Below are 16,362 nucleotides of genomic sequence, written 5' to 3'. Positions count from 1 at the left end.
TCGAAGACAAGCCGGAAGCATCACCGCAAACGCGTTCAGTTCTCCGTGGACGGGTGCGGCTTCTTAGAATTGTTACGGCAGTTAGACCAAAGAACACTGAAATGTCTCTTTGGTGGCTATTTCGTCGTGGCTTCGACTATGGAAAATGGATCAAGAACCGTGAAGTACACGTCGGAAATTGGCCATGCCATTGCAAATCCGTATCATATGTGGATGTTGCACAAGTGCACGAGGGAAAGTCAAAATTGAACAATAATGGGCACCAAAACATGAGATACCACACCCGAATTGAAGCTGACATTATGTGATATCGATGGCGAGTGGTCAGCCGTCGTTTGGTGTTTCGGTATCATGTGGGACGTTTCGGTTTCGCGTTCTGCGTTTCGCTTTCACGTTCAACGCTGGGTGTTGCCTAAGTTTTATTTCTGTACGTTTTTCCCCGCTGGCCTCCAACTGCGCTGCGAACTCCGGAATTTTCCCGTTTTTTTCCGCACTTCGCATCTCTACACTGGGGTAAGGGGAAGTGGGAGATACAGGGAGAGGTAGGTGGCAGGTGATTATGATATCTTACAATGAGCTACTTTACACACGTTGTCCAATACGCAGTTGTGCACTTTTCACACATTACACGCAGGAGTAGTGTTGTCCACACAAAACGTCATCGCACAAGCACATTTCGCGTATTGCACACTGCACACTGCACAGGTCCTATAGACGACCGTCTAGGCCCGTCTCACACATAAAGTTCAAAAGTGATTTATGGTGCGCTGGGCATGATCATGCTTCTCCACGCGCCTAAAACCTTTGCTTCTGAAAAGGGGCGGGAGTCCAAACAGTCAACACTATGCTTTAGTGTCCTTCGCTCCGCCGCATATTGAGGGCACACGCAAAGTATGTGGTCTATTGTCTCGGGAGTGTGACAGACGCTGCAATCAGGGTCCCGTTCTGTCCAATCTTGTAAAGGTATTTGCGAGTGTACGCCATACCAAGCCGTAATCGATGGATCAGTGTTTCCTGGCCTCTCAGCATCCGAAGTGGAAGTCGCAATCGCAAATCGGCGTCAAGTCTATGGAGGCGCTCTTGCCGATATTCGAGGCTGTCCCATTGTCGCGCCATAGACGTTTTGATGGCTGTGTAGCATGGCGTTGATGTCATAACGGCAAAAGGGAAGTTTTATAATCTCCCCGTCAGTATGCGCCATTATTGCCTCCGCGTCAACCTGCTCATTTCCGGCTATTCCACAGTGGCTGGGAATCCACTGCAGCGCAATGGTATGTCCGGATTGAGACGCCTCAGTAAGCAGAGCCATGATGTCGTAGATTAGAGGACTATATGCGCTTCTGTGATTCATATCATTGATTATGAGTTGCAGCGCCGGTTTTGAGTCGCGGAACACTGTCCATTTAGCGAGGTTTTGTTGCAGTATGCAGCGGACTGCTTCTCGAACGCCGGTCAACTCAGCTGCTGTAGACGATGTTTTGTGTCCTATCTTGAACCGCTGCGTAATCCCCATTGCAGGTACCCTGTAAGCTGCCGCGGAAGAGGTCTGTGTAACAGAACCATCTGCAAAAACATGTTTGGTATATCCGTACTTGGAAGCAATGTAGGATAACGCGAAATGTTTGAGACCCGCAAGCGGCATTTTCGACTTTTTCGTTATTCCGGGATTGAGATTTTCACCGTCGGCTTTGCCATCGTCCAGAGTGGAGCTTCCGGTATGCCATGCGGTGTGAAGTCCGACGTCAGTAGATCCCGTTGCGACAAAATGGCTTCTGAGTAGGCGGCGTCAGGCCGTATACTTGTGACATTTGTCAGTGGTGAATGATTACTATGCCTAGTTGGTAGCCTTAAATGCACTCGCATTGGCTCATGTTGTACAAGGTGACTCGAGAGGATATGTCAGTGCAGCCATGGCAGTGTGTCATGTCAGTGTAGCGAGAGATGTCACTGCACAGATTTCCCCGACTACGTGTGAAGTGTTATAATTTGACGAAGGCTGCATCAGCAGCATCAACCGGCGTTGCTGGCGCGGCTTGCACGTGCGTCTCCGCGGCCGCTGCACGCGCTGAGATCTGTTTGTGCGTGATGCAACGATCCTGTCGTCGCCGAGAGATTCGGGGACAACGGAAGGCGGTCGCTGCGTCGTCACAGCGGCGGCGGCCCACTTTCGCCCGTGGACCTGTTTCCTGCGGTGCGGAAGTGGGTTTTTTTCTCGACCACCGGAACAACTCGTCGCTCGTGCAGCTCTTCGCCGGACAGATACCTCGGACCACCCCTCGTCGCTCGGCTCGGCTCTCTTCCGGTCCTGCAAGCGCCGCGCACAGCGCGATCGCGCCCAGGTAATACCGAGCCCCGTTTTTTGCATAACCCGGTGGCCCCGTATTCGCGCTTGCCCGCGGGGACGGCGCCTCCTTCACGCGCGCCGCATCCGCCCGACCGACTCTTGACGCTGGAAGCACGCGAACCTGCCATCGTGCGTCGTCGACGTCGTGGCTGCCTCGTATGGTACAGGCTTCAATCATCATCACTGCCGCTCGCTCTCGTGAGCGGTGCAGTCATTAAGGGGCCGCGCCGCGTGGTTTGAAATGGGAGGGAGGACCTCGGAGCGACGACCACCTCGATCCGTGCCAGCGCCTACCTTCCCCGATTCTCTCGTGACGCTTCAAATGGGACGTGCTAGAATAGCACGCTCGAAAGCTCGTGCACGCACTTGCCGGTGATATTCGTGGCGGGTTACTGGACCGGCATAAGATATGGGCAGTTCTCGCCTCGGAAGTTGCACTTAGGCCTGCTGGGGCTGGTGTAAGTATCCCACGCCATAGTCGTTGCCCGTAAATCGCGCTCCGGCGCGACCAAGCGGAAAGTGTTGCCGACGTACTTCCGACGCGACCATCTTAACGCTGTACTCGCGACCGTATAATGTGTTCCACGTGTTTACCGATCAAAGCGGAGACCCTCGGCATTTGGCCCGTGATAGCAGCCTGATTATTGCGCGAAATCGATGCCACGCCGAAAGTACGAAGGGAACGTGCTCTCTGTGAGTGAGGCTTTAGTATGTCCGGGTGGGCACACGGGCGCCCGTCGACCTGGTTGCCTCATTCCATTCCAACCACGGAACCATCATTCTATAGATAGTTCTGTGGTTTTGTTCCTCTCAATTATTTTAACTGGTGGATAAGTTTTATACTAGAGATTGACTCACGACCTAATTAGGAACATGGGTGTTTGTGAGTGTCTAGCGCGCAAACTATATATATGTATACCGCACGGATGGAGGCCGCAGCTTATCATACGGCCTTGTGGACAGCGTATTCCGCGCTTGAGGTGAGGTCACGCCATCGTCCTTGATCTTGATCCTGACTTGTGTGAGACGAGGCTTGCGTGACGATGCGACGGGCGTCGGTGTCGTATGTACTAAGAGAATGTCGAAGTTGTGGTGGTCTGTGTCCTCCGCAGCACACCTCGGTTCGCTCGAGCTTTTCCCTTGTTGTTTGTTTGTTTCATGTCATGCATGTTCGAATGCCGTTGTGGCTTCGGTTAAATTGCACGTCGTCAAGTACGTACGCGCCAGCATTGCACACGCGCAACGTCCTCTGCACGAGTCGTCGTCGCCAACGCCATGCTTTGGGTCACCTTTGTTTCGTGTGGACAAACCGCGCGCAGCGAACAATTTTTTAGTACTTATGGCCAGATTCATCTCGTAACTCGCGGCCTCGCTGCGGTGCCGCTCTGAAAATGACTGCATTCTTCCGGAGGAGTCATTTCGAATGTGTGATGGCCGGCGGTGCCTATTTACAATATAGCTGTCGGCATGCAGCGCGTATCGCGCTGTTTCAGATATGTCCCTGCTTTGTTTTCCTTTGCTGTATTTCACTTTATAAGCGATACGTCTTTATCTCTGTCACGCTAGCGCCCGCAGTTGCCCTTTTAAAAGCTTTTCACTCATCTTTGGCCATATATCTGGCCTTCGCTCCAAGAACTCTACATGTTGCCATTATCTTATATATGTATGCGCGTCACTATGTTCTTTTAAAGCGCGCGGGGGAGGGGTGCTGCTTCGTAGCGGTACTGTATCGATTTGCATTGTATGCTACCTTAGACTCCGCTTTCGGAGCGGTGCATTGCCACCATGAACTTTGTGGTTGTGCAACGTGCGCGGCGGCTTGCTCGTGTTTGCGGCCCCACTTTGCCGAAACGGAGAGGCCTCGCTCTTTACGGCGGAGGCAAACCTGTTCGGCGGATGCGAGCGAGATCTGGGTGGCGGCGCGTAGACGCACGCACAATGCGGCCATGCAGTTACACTATATGCGAACCATTGTGTGCCGACACAAGGATCTTCACCCTCACGAACTGGAGCAGCTGGCGCGCTCGCTTCCTCGTCTCCGCAGTGAGCGCGAGGGAAACCCCGTCCGTTGCCCTCCAAGTGTGCGCGCGCGAGATGGCGACCGGCAATGCTTACGCGCACAATGGTTTGCGCCTGGGAAGTGGCGTCGACCAGAGCTTTGCCCAGACTGCGTGGGTAGGCCCGGCACCGCAGGGGATCGAGAGAGACAGCTGTTGTAAATTGCGAGACAAGTTGTTATAATCTGCACCGGCGGTGTTCGTGTGGCTCACGGTCTCAGGCATATGAAGGGCCAGGCTGGTCCGGTCGCCGCGGTCTACCTCGTCGGTTGTCATCGTTGTTCGGTCACAAGGTTGGCCTCGCGAATACCGTGTTTACTGTCCGTCCCTGCTTCTCCGCCGCTGGCATTGTTCGCGCGTTCCGATGATGTAGATATTGCACGGCGCTGTTTCTGCGCGCGATCATCGCAGACCAAAGCGCTGGCGGCGGGCTTGATGCGGGAGAAACCGTTAATGCCACGTGGTCCAAAGAAAGGCCTTTCCGCCGGTCCTGGCAGGAGGGGGGAGGGATGGCACCACTGTCCCCGTGCTCGGGCGCAAGGGAGAGCGAGCGAAGCGCGTCGCCTGGAGATCGCTCGGCGTGTTCTCGCGTCACCGCAGAAGTGGCGGCCCTGTCCGCGCCCGTTTCGTGGCGAGTCGCGTGACTTGGAGGGTGGAGCGTTTCTTCTTCCCAAAGGAGCGGCGGCCATCGCAGCAGCAACAGCAGGAAGGCGGGCTGACCCAGAGACCCTCGGGCCAATGTCAGGGCCGCCGCGCCGTGGCCTAGATCGGCGGCCGACCGGGAAACGGGGTCGTTCACACGCGCGCCACTGTTTGGAGGGGGGGTGGCTTGCTTCCGCGACAGGCCCTCTTCCCTCGGCGGCGGCGTGCGCACGCGGAAGGGGCCCCCTTTTCTCTCGAGGCGAAAGCGGCGGCCTTCCTTCCGCGGCGACCAGTTTCCTCGCCGTCCGAGCGCCATGAGGCTCGGCTGACCCCCCCGCCGCCGCCGCGCGAGCTGCCGCAGCACCATGGGCGACGCGCTGTCGCCGCGCCGCGCCGCAGCGACGCCGTCGTGCGCAAGCTCGAAGAGGCCGCCCTGACCGCCCTGCGCCGCGCTCTACGCCACTGCGCCAGGTATGCTGCTGCTGGTAACTTTCTCGTCGCGCCCGGCCTCTCTTTTTTGCTGCTGCCCGTGAAACCGCCTCCCTCGCCGCCCGACGCAAACGGGTTCGGCGGTCCTCAGCCACACGACGTTGTCCTGGCGCCCTCAACGGGGCCGCGTCCCGGAGGACTGGCTGCGCCGTGTGCGTCAGTCGCCGTGTTTCGCCCGTCTGCACGCCGGCGGACCCGAATTTTCCTCCTGCACGATCGCCGTTTTCTCGCACGTGTGGCTGCCATGATAGTTTAGTACGCGATGACCGGAGGAGATCCCGCCTCCGGTCGGCTGCGGTCGTCGCAGTGCTCAGCTTTGCAGGTTCGTGCCTCGGAGCCGCCCGTTCGACAGCCCGTGACTGGATTCTCGCACTTGGAGCGCTAGTTGTTCCTCGTACTTCGCGGGCGCGGCTTCCTTGTGTTGCTCATCTTGCAAAGACGCTACGCTTCTCAACCGTGGATGGAGTTTCCTGCACCTTGAAACGTAAGGGCTCGGCCACTGAAGGAAAAAGAATAATACTAATTTGGGGGTCCGTGGTTATGATTATACTGCGACTTCTTCCATGTTAAGCCTGCAACCGCTCTTCAACCTTTCGTAGCGCACGAACCCTTTAAAGACTTTGTGCATCGGCTGTGATGCAGACACATCCAAACCAACCTTCCCAGCGCTGGCGTGGCGCACGTTGCGAGGACTGCGCGGTTCTTGGCGCCACATCGTGCACTGAAGCCACCCGCTTCGTGACTAGGCGTATATGGAGGCCTGCTGGCTAGCAGTTTGCTGTAGTTGCGACTGGCGAAGCGATATGAGCTTATTCGCGTTTTCGTGGAACTATCGACGTGCGTATACGTGTTTGTTGCCGAGTCTTCCTGCTCTTCTACGGCGGCAGTGCAGCGCGGGACAACTGCGGCGCGAGAACGTTTTCGTCGTTCGCTTATACATTCCGCTCACAAATAATCTTTTGTCAGTTTGTTTGCGCCACTCGTATATGTGGCACTTCACTTCTGACACTATTTCTGGGCGTGTTCGAATACGCAAGCCCTGAAATCGCGTGTTCTTGTTTCCTTAGCTGATTAAGACTAGAGGTCAAATACAAATTCTCTGCTGTCATTGAAAAAAAAAAAAAGAAGAAACCTTCGTGTCGTTTGACTAAAGTCACCCGGAAAAGCTGCGCTGTGGAAAAACTAACGTCGGACCGCAAGCATTGGCGGTATATCTTGAATAGTCTTGAATAGTCCGCTGCAGGCGCATATCCTAAGGTTTCTTTACTGAAGTTCGCATTATCTGAAGTTGAGTGTACCCATCTTGATTCGGTTCTGGGAAGGCATCGTAAAGACAAGCACAGCCCTTGAGCACGTCATGTTTAAAGACGGAAAGTTTTGATTGCTTGCAGCTGTGGCGTTGGCATATAGCGTGATGCCTACGACGCAGGAAAATGCGTGTAAATCAGCGCTTGACAAGAAAAGGAACAAAAGAAGATTGCTTCTGATTGTCGATAATCTTACGGCTCATTTAGATGGAAGCGCAGCACATTTCTACTTCTTCTAGTGCCGATGCTGGTTAACCTTTATATATATATATATATATATATATATATATATCCTCCGCTCATGTGTGTACGTCCTTTCAGTTATTTTGTTCTTGGCAGACAGGCTGGTACTCAGAATTTGTTTCTTGTGGCGCACGCTATAGTTGGCCGAAAAGAAAGGCGGGTGGGCAGCTCGTGACCGTGGTTCTACGCTGTGTCATCCCCTTTGCACGTGCAGACATTATTCGCGTTCTCTTCAGAAAGAACCATACATCGCCAATGCAGGCCGACTTCGCGCCATGTGTGACGCGCACGTTGTTACGGTATTGAAGACCACCAAGATCCTCCTCAACTGCTTGTGTTGTTAAGATCGCCTGATGGCGTTGCCGATCGCTAGTTCTTGCCGCTCGCTTCGTGCAGTCCTTTCTCTCATTCCTGTGTTCTGTTAGCATTCTTTCTAACGAGCCGCTACAATTTCTACACTCCCAACCATTCTCAAAGTGCGCAGTAACGACCCTAGCTGGCTTACAAAAAAAAAAAAAAAGTGCCGCACATTTCTGTATGAGAAGCCTCAGGGAACGTAGTTGACAGTTCCTTCGCTGCATCGCTAAGAGTTTTTTGTACGATCTCGTTGGGACTCGGGCATTGCCAAATATATATGTAGATGGAGCTTAATGTTACAGATTTTGATTAAGAGTGCCTTTTGGTGGTCTCGTGCCTTATATACGCTAAGCAGATGTCCTGTCGAGTCTCCCCGTTTATGTTCCCTACGGTAGCGTGTCAACGGAAAGCTTCGGTGTCCGCGCAGACGTGAGTGCACTAGTCCGAGTGGAATTGTCCAGTGCTCGAATTATCTCTCGGGCGTCCTTTCACCTGCCTCCTGCTTCGCCGTGATTTGTCTAAGACTGCGTACGCTCAGGGCTGCTTCCTCTCCGGCACTCTCCCAAACGTATCGCCTTTTCTCCTGCCGGGTGACCTGACGCGTCCAGGACTTCGCGGCGCCAACGAACTGACCGGCGGCAATAGAGCTGGCAGTAAACTCGACCTTGCCCCAGGGAAGATGTGTGTGTGTGTGTCTCTCCCCGCCGCTGCGCGCCGTCTAGCGGTTTCACAAAGCAAACAACACACGGCGAAGGTGCCCGCTGCGTCGAATCGTGGAGTGGCGGCGCGTCCGCAAACACTTGTGGCCCGCTTCGGCGCGCCAGTCTCGGGATGAGGCGACTCACGCGCGACGCGTCGGGGTCGCCTCGCCCGCCTTGCGGCGATCGTTCCGCCTCGTTGGCGGCGAGGACATGGACTCGAGACACGTGTAAACATGGAAATCGACAGTACATCTTCCCCCTCTCTCTCACATCCTTCGCACAAACACCGTGTTGGATCCTTCTTCTTTTTTCATTTCCCGGCTCCCGAAAATAGCAGCCCGAGAGCGGCCCTCGGTAGACGTGTGGCACCACCCATCGTGCTCGCCTTGCGCAATTGGCCGCGCCACCGCTGTCGTGTAGCTGGCGGCGTAGCGCACTCGCTCACCCTCCACCGCCGCCGTGTGGGCGAAAACCAGGGCAGCCTGACCTCCTCCTCGTCGTTGCGCGTAGGGATGCCCGATTCTGGTCGAAAACACGGATACCCTGGAGCAGGCACGTAGTGTGGTCCGACGGAGGGCCAATAATGCTGCAGCTGTTGACGTGTGTGCTTCTGTGTGCTTCCAGCGAGGCAAATAAAACATCTGTTAGGTGCTCGAACCGCGGCTCCACCGAGGGCGGGTGCCCCATTAATGAACGCGAGCTTTTGACGCTCAACTGGCGTATATGGGGCACCTCAGCTAACGCTATAGCCAAGCTGTTAAAAAAAACACTGTGCAAGATACAAGATAAAACCTACGGTGTGCGGCCATCACAGGTCTGATCACCGAAACGCCGTAGGTTTTATAATTGCATCTTGCACCGTGTGTTTTTTATTTATTTATTATTTCGAACATTTGGCTAACGTTAGCTGGGACACGATACATTCTTGGCACGGGATGACGCGCCTTCACCGTTATACCCTTAATCTCTTTCGTCTCATCATCTCTGGTATTGCAAGGACCATGTCAATGATATAAACGGAAATAGGAATAACGGCACTCAGTGTCTTCAGTAAGTCATCGGTCTCGTTTCCTTTGTTCTGGGAAGAAAAAATGTGGTGTTTGAGTTCAGCACCTGTGCACTCTTTTGTGACGTCATGAGGAACTTGTTGCTGTATGCTATAAAAATGTCCCAGCTGTTTCTGTCCACTGTGTGACGCGCAGCGGTAAGGCAGACACTGATTTGCACGGCCAGGAAGTCGTCATTTGGTAGCCTGATCTCACTTCTAAAATACTGAAGAACAAAACCCTCCACGCTCCGCTTACTTCCCACACGCACACTTTCTGTTGTTTTAGAGAAATGACCGAAAAAAAAAAAAAAAGAGCGTTTAGCAGGTGTATGCCATAAAGTTCCTATAGCCTGTATGAAAACCTTTTAATCGCTTAGATCCGTATTAAATGCGCTCCGACGCAACCTCTCGGGAAGTATAAATTCTACACTGTTCTCGACTCTTTATTTTTTTCTGTCGACAAAACCAGAAACTTGCAATTAAAACGCACATCCCGTGTTGTACTGAAAAACATAGCCGACCCAATTGAACCGTTCGGTGATGCGTTCGTCCGCCCTCGTATTTCGTCCCGGTCCAGGATCGCGCAGCCCAACTACTCTAACCACTGCGGGCGTCCGGCAATCCGTTTGCAAAAGTCAATGCGCGTACGTGACACGCGTCATGCGATCAACCACCTCCAAGCCAGCTGCGCTGCAAAAAAAAAAAAAATATAGTGCGCGCGAGGGCTTACTGCGATATCGCCAGGAGCTCCCATCTGGATCTACGATAGCGGCACTATATCTGTTCCGTTGGCACGGTCCGGCCGCGTGTTTGTAAACAGCCGTGCTTGCGGAGAACGCCGACTATAGGTGCACGCACTGCGAGATCGCGCTTGACCCGCAAAGCGTGAAACAAACCGTACAGCTTTATCTGCGAGACAGTCCCCGAGTGTTATGACTGCCCCGTTACGCGCGTGCGCTGTCTCGTTGCGCACGTGGTGAAAGTCGCGAGAAGAGCACCGCTGCGATTGGCTCCTGCACGGGCGCTCAAACAACGCGGTATATAACTTAATGGTGCGGTAGACGGGAAACGCGCTTTAGTGTTTAGGCTCGAGAGAGAACAGCCGCCGGGGAGGAGGAAGTCGGGACCACCCGTCGGCGAACTTTACTCGCGAGCCGACTCTCGGCCTCTCAGAGCATCCCGCGAGTCTGAGCGAGTCCCAGTGAATCGGAGCTTCGGTGAGTCTGAACAAGTCGGAATCGTATATTATTCCATATTTTAAATATATTTTTCATCCACGAGACTTCATGAAACATCCGTGACTTAGATTTAAGTGCACGTTAAAGAACCCCAGGTGGTCCAAATTATTCCGGAGTCCCCACATGGCGTGCCTCGATCATAACCAGATCGTGCTTTTGACACGTAAAACCCCATACCTTAACTTGATTTTTACCGTCATGCGAGGATGAGTCTACGTGATCCCTATCGAACCTATTTTGGTATCCACGAAAGGAATTGAGCCCATGATTCCTAGAAGATGCGTGAATATGAGTCTGCGCCGCTGAGTCTGATCTTGGAGAGTTAAGGGCAGTGCCACGAGCAGACAAGCGCTCACACAGGGCGAGAGAAGGGACTTGTTCAGGTGATTTTTGTCATTGTCACTCTCGGCTTGTATAAATGAACACGGATAGCGCGGTTTATGCGCATTCTTATGATCATTGATTCGAATAGCGCGCCTCCTGTGCGAAGCGAACAGAGACCTTAAGTTGGGATCAACGGGCCTCAGCTAATTAAAACGTTGTGTCCACAATGCATTCACAGTGCCAAAGCGCGTGAGAGGACTGATAGTCCGTGCCGTCTTGGCCCGCGCGCCTCGTTGGGGTAGCTTCGATATGTAGCACAAATTAAGATTGACTCCATAACGTGCCCGTGCCACTGCCATGGAAATGCAACTGTTTCGATGCTCTCGGAATCGAATTATGTCTAATTTACTCATTTTCAATGGTTTGATGGACCAGGTTGTAGAGCTGTGGTGTGGCCGTCACTCGCCGAAACTAATGCTTCTGCGTATAGCTGCGAACTGGAAACCTGCATGGCACGAGCATGGAGCAACCATTCGATGGTGGAGCCACGTGCGGAGTTGATTTGCGGTGACGGCCATGACCATGACTGCACCGGGAGCACGCTAAAATGCCACACTGTACTCACAAACATGTCTTACAAACAATATCGATGAGTAACACGAAAACAAGGTGAGAGCAGGAGCCAACGTTTCGACAAGGGACTTGTCTTCTTCAAGCCAATATCGAGTGTCATAAGTACTACGACCTCCACATTATGGTCTCGTTTCTGAGCTATGGGATCCTAAAGAGCGCACTGAATTCAGCGGCCTTTCGGCTATACCTGCCCGTGCGCGGATAGCCTTCTGCACGTCACCGCGTTAGGAGCAAGGCTCATTTGAGCACTGCGCGGAGAGTGCTCTGTGAAGTTTGAACTTTGTCGATGACGTCGCTGACCGCCACGTATAAGCGTGGACGCCAGAACCGCCATTGCTCTAAGGTATTGGGAGAGTGACTACGCGCTCCCTTTCCGCCAAAATAAAGCCAACCGAGTTCTCGCCTTTATTTTCAAAACCTCAGTGTTCAACTGTTACGACACATTGGACGGTGAGTAGCTCGGACGACCGTGTTAGATACTCTTTGTAGTAGCAGATAAATTGCTTTTGCGTGGACATCACAATGAGTCAAGTGATGCTTATTAAACCGTTTAGTTTCTGCATCATTTTCACCAAGGAACAGCTAGAAGCGGTGGCGCAAAGCGGACAATGGTTTATACTTTGCAATTGAAAACGAAGGTCACGGACCCTTGCACCAACAGCTGTGTTGGACAGTTTTCCGGATCAGCTTGTTATTTACGGGGAGGGGCGGAAACGCTCGCGATAGCTCCATTCTTCCTCTCGATTGAGGCCGTCGAACGGGGGCATCTCTTAGTCGCCGCGACCTTCCCTTTCGCGTAAATGTTTGCCTCAGCTTCTGCGTGGGCTAAACATGGCGCGCGATTAATTGTGTCCACGCCTGCACAGTAACGATGACAATGGTTCATTTATCTATGCCGCCGCCGCTTTCTGAATACCTTTATTTTTATTCGAGACTGGATATGTGCTCGAACGGTCGTACACTCTGTAGTTTCCTATATATGTACTACGTTTTATCATGGTCGCGCCTCTAGCCAACCCGATCTCGCCTGACACTCCAAACGTATCGTATTTACGTCGCTTTCCTCGAATCGCTGTCCTGTTCCTGCAGTGGTGACCGGGGAACCACTCTGGTAAAACTGCGGGTTGGTAACGAGTTGCCTTGTAATAAGCGCAGTGTTCCTCGTGACGCCATTTCGTGGTCGGCCGTGTTTACATGCGTTTCCTCCTTCCGCACAGGGCCCAGCGCTGCAGCCCGGGGGCGATGCTGGCGCGGTTGCTACGCGCACGGGCGCGTGTGTGCGTCGCACCCGTGGGAAGTGATCGTGGGCTTCCTCACGCTCACCATCTGCCTGCTGTCCTGGGCTCGGCCTTCCTGGCTGGCAGCCGGCTCTGCGGGTGGTCGCCACAGTGCCAGATGAGGGAGGTGAGTTCTTCACTCGCGAATGTGTGGTTGTGCATGCAGCGCAGGTAGTTCCCTCGGAAAGAAGTTCCGCAGTTGTGGGACAGTTGGGGAACGACTCGAACCGGAGACCATTGTCTAACAACAGGGCCAGTCGCCCAACTCATGATCTAACCAGGCGCCTGTGTAGTAGGAGGTAACTGTGCAGTGCAACATACCATGTTCATCAATAGTGGGCTAACAAGAGAAGCCTCGGTACCATAGCCATAGTTTCGACGAACAAGAACCTACTGCACAAGATTCAAGGAAGAATGGCGGAAAGAAAGCAGGGATAGAGCGCATTGTGTCCTATCTTTCCTCCATGCTTCTCTGTACCTTGTGCAGTATTTCTTGTTCAGTATCCATTCAATATCCGTATACACTAAGCCGTCGCGAAAGTTACGAAACAGGGCAGCTGCGAAAAATTTCTTTCCAGGTTACAGCCAACAAGCGTGTATTGGATTTAGAAAACGCAGCCGTAGCGCATACGTTGACTCTGAGTATTGGCCTTTTAGTATATGCATACGATGAAGAGTTCAGATTTTCTACGGCTCTAGTGTTCCGTTGCCTTTCGCGATCACGTACTCGGTAGCTCAAAGGTATTCTGCTAGATTTTGATTTCCCGCGTCCGCCTTTAATGCCTTTCTTATCCAAGTGAATTCACTAACTAAATGAGCTTACAAAATGCAGGAAGTAAGTTCCGGAAGCCGCTGAGGATCTAGCTCTCTTTGTAAATGTCGTACATGTAATTTCTGGCTGATACATATCGCATCTTTGGCTGCTTTTAGGTAAACTTTTAAAGGGATGCTAAAGAGAAACAATAAATCACGGTAGACTGGTAAAGTATTCTTTTAAGACTTTATATCCGTTAATTTCGTAGTAATAGTTCGATTATTAGAGGAGAAAATGACGGTCAAAGTTGCCTATGTTTGAATTTCGCGCCGAAACCCCACCGCTAATGCATCATTGTGACGTCACGGATTCCAACGTATTTTCTCTCGTATATCGGCCGTTTTAGCGCTGTGAAAGTTTGCGAAACTTGCTATGTTCAGTGTTTGACTCCTTGAGAACACAACGTATTCCATCTTTGTTTAATTAGGGCTGAGCAGACGCCGTCAAAATGTATGACGTCACGTCGAACTGTTGCTGGAACTTCAAGGCGGCGTCGCCACTTGTCTTCGTGTTTACGCCTTTTCTGGGTCACCAAGCCTCCTCTGACGGTGAAGAAAGAAAATTCACGAACTCTTAGCAAGAAGGCCACCAAGAAAGAAAATGCGAAACTTGCCGTCTAGCGTCCCTTGCAACGTACAGCTCGCGCAGCTTGCTCGTGTAGACGTGAACGAAAAGCCAACGGCTAGCGCTATATTCCCTCTCCTCTCCCCGCAGGAGGACAGAGGCATGGACGTCGTCGTGATGACCGTGACGCGCTGCATGGCCCTGTTGTACGTGTACCACCAGTTCCGGGTACTCTACAAGCTGGGCTCCAAGTACCTCATAGGTAGGAGACGCGCGCCTCGAACGAACTTCCGGGGACAGCGCTTTACTGTGAACAAGCCCTCTCTCCTTCCCCATCTCCCTCTCAAGTTCTTATATATGCATGATTGTCAGTTGGCGCTGAGCCGTGCTCCCTCAAGGGCTGCAGAAGATAGCGCCAACCTTTCCCTTTCCCTCAAGAACCACTTATCATCAGTAATAGCGCCTCTTCCTCTTCACAACCACAATCTCTCTGTCAGTGTATTTTGGTGTTTTCCTGTCCGCTCCTGTCTTGTCACTCCTCGCGTCGTCGCAGCAGCGAGTGTGCTATAACAGAACACCTGAAACGATTGTCATAAAAGGGATCTTTATAAATAGCGGACGCTGCCGGACCCTTCGCACAAAAGAACCCGATCAGGCTTTGGTTTCTGCGCATGCGCGATGTCCCAGGTGGCGCTAAGCCGCTTGCATCTTATGTTTCTAAAGCTGTCTGACATGCTCGCTGCTGCGTTTACTTTTTGTGGCTTATAGAGCGATCGCATCGGTGGCGATATCTCCCGTTATACTGCCGCCGCTTATTATTACTATTAAGCGATTAGATTATTATAAGTGAGCACATTTTCTCGAGCCAAAGGAGCACAAGAGGGTGGTGAAGTTCACTTGCGCGCTATTACAGTATTGTCATGACGTCACATTGTGCTTCGTCATCGCGGGAAAAAAAATGAAAACATCCGGTGCTTTTGGTATGGAAACTGCCGAGATCGCTTAGTAAATCGTAGGGTTGGATGTGTGTGTTTGTGTGCGTGTGGGGGGTTTGAGAAGGGGTGGGGTGGGGGGGCTGACGCGAAACACGACCTGCCTTTGATTGAAAAGTCGTTCAACCGTTATGACGCCTAGGTTTTTCTTTCCTTTCTTTCTTTCTTTTTTTTTTTTTGCGTGTCAGCTGGAATAAAGCAGCTTGACGTACGTCAGGCGTAGGCAATGTGCAGATCTATTGAGTGTCTGTGGTGTTACGCTGTGACAGTTACAGCGTTGCGATTAAATACACGTCGGTTGCTGTAATTTATCGACTGTCACTTATGTCTAATGTACGACAGACGGCGGTCATGTACAATAGCGGTACGTCGCGCAGGTGACAACACAGTACGTCTGGCTGAAGTATCGAAAAGCCGAAGCGCAAGGGCTTTCTGCGCCGTGTAAGGCTGACTCGTTCTGTGGTCGTTACCTGTAGCTGAACTTGACTACGATTTTACGCGTCTGTTGCAGTAGTCGTTTTATAGATTATCCATTCAGCTCAACTAAACAAAATGGTACTAGACACGTGCCTCAAAAGCAATTGATTTGCTTCTCGTGTGCCTGCGAAACAGAAACGCCGTCAAACATCACGGACATGCACTTTAGCAACGTGGTTATTCAGTTTTGCTTATCCCTATCTTGGTGCAGAAGGCTACAGAAGTCCCGTGTAAGTATCAGTAGCCTTTCTGATAACGGAACATTCCGGTACCGCCGTAATTTGTGCAGCTGAACGGAGCTGGAGTTCCGCAAACAGTCGCTTTCGCTGATCGTGCTATCGCTTGTGCAAGCAGACAGCTGTGAACCAATGTTCCTCAAAACTCGACCACTCATTCGCTCAGTAACAGAGTTATAACTGCGTTGCGATTGCTGTGCACCGCGTGCTTCTTTTGTCCTCGCTGCTATCCTAAACGTTTTGGTTATGTAGGGTTTAACTATGTCGATACTATGTTTTTTTTTTTTTTTCTTTTGCTCTCTTTCAGGCATAGCAACCATTTTCACAATTTTCTCCAGTTTCGTCTTCAGCAGCAGCGTAGTGAATCTCCTAGAAGGCGACCTGTCTGAACTCAAGTGAGTACCTCTCCTCCGTGATAAATTTCGTGTTAAACTGGAGTCATGTCAATAGATGAGGAAAGCGCGGACGACGACGACGCGGACAAAGAAAACATAAACGCCGCGCTGTTCCCACCTGTTGTCATGAGTTACGAATTCGTCTGAACCTCCACACTTGAACTGAAGTCGTTGTATGTGCTCGCGCGGCGCGCACACACATGCACGCACACATGCACGCGCGC

The 16,362-nt window shown here is 52.2% G+C and overlaps 1 protein-coding gene and 1 pseudogene across 3 annotated transcripts in view; both read left to right on the top strand.

The window, feature by feature from the left end:
- LOC119435775 (ubiA prenyltransferase domain-containing protein 1 homolog) overlaps window positions 1-16,362 on the top strand; it is a 179,407-nt gene that overhangs the window by 124,574 nt on the left and 38,471 nt on the right. The gene's annotated exons all lie outside the window — the stretch shown is intronic.
- Window positions 12,626-16,362, top strand: part of LOC119435778 (3-hydroxy-3-methylglutaryl-coenzyme A reductase-like) — a 29,831-nt pseudogene continuing 26,094 nt past the window's right edge.

Source organism: Dermacentor silvarum, unplaced genomic scaffold (genome assembly GCF_013339745.2).
Source record: "Dermacentor silvarum isolate Dsil-2018 unplaced genomic scaffold, BIME_Dsil_1.4 Seq905, whole genome shotgun sequence".
NCBI lineage: Eukaryota > Metazoa > Arthropoda > Arachnida > Ixodida > Ixodidae > Dermacentor > Dermacentor silvarum.
Note: the sequence above shows the minus strand (reverse complement) of the source record. Positions and strands in the feature narration are given on the sequence as shown.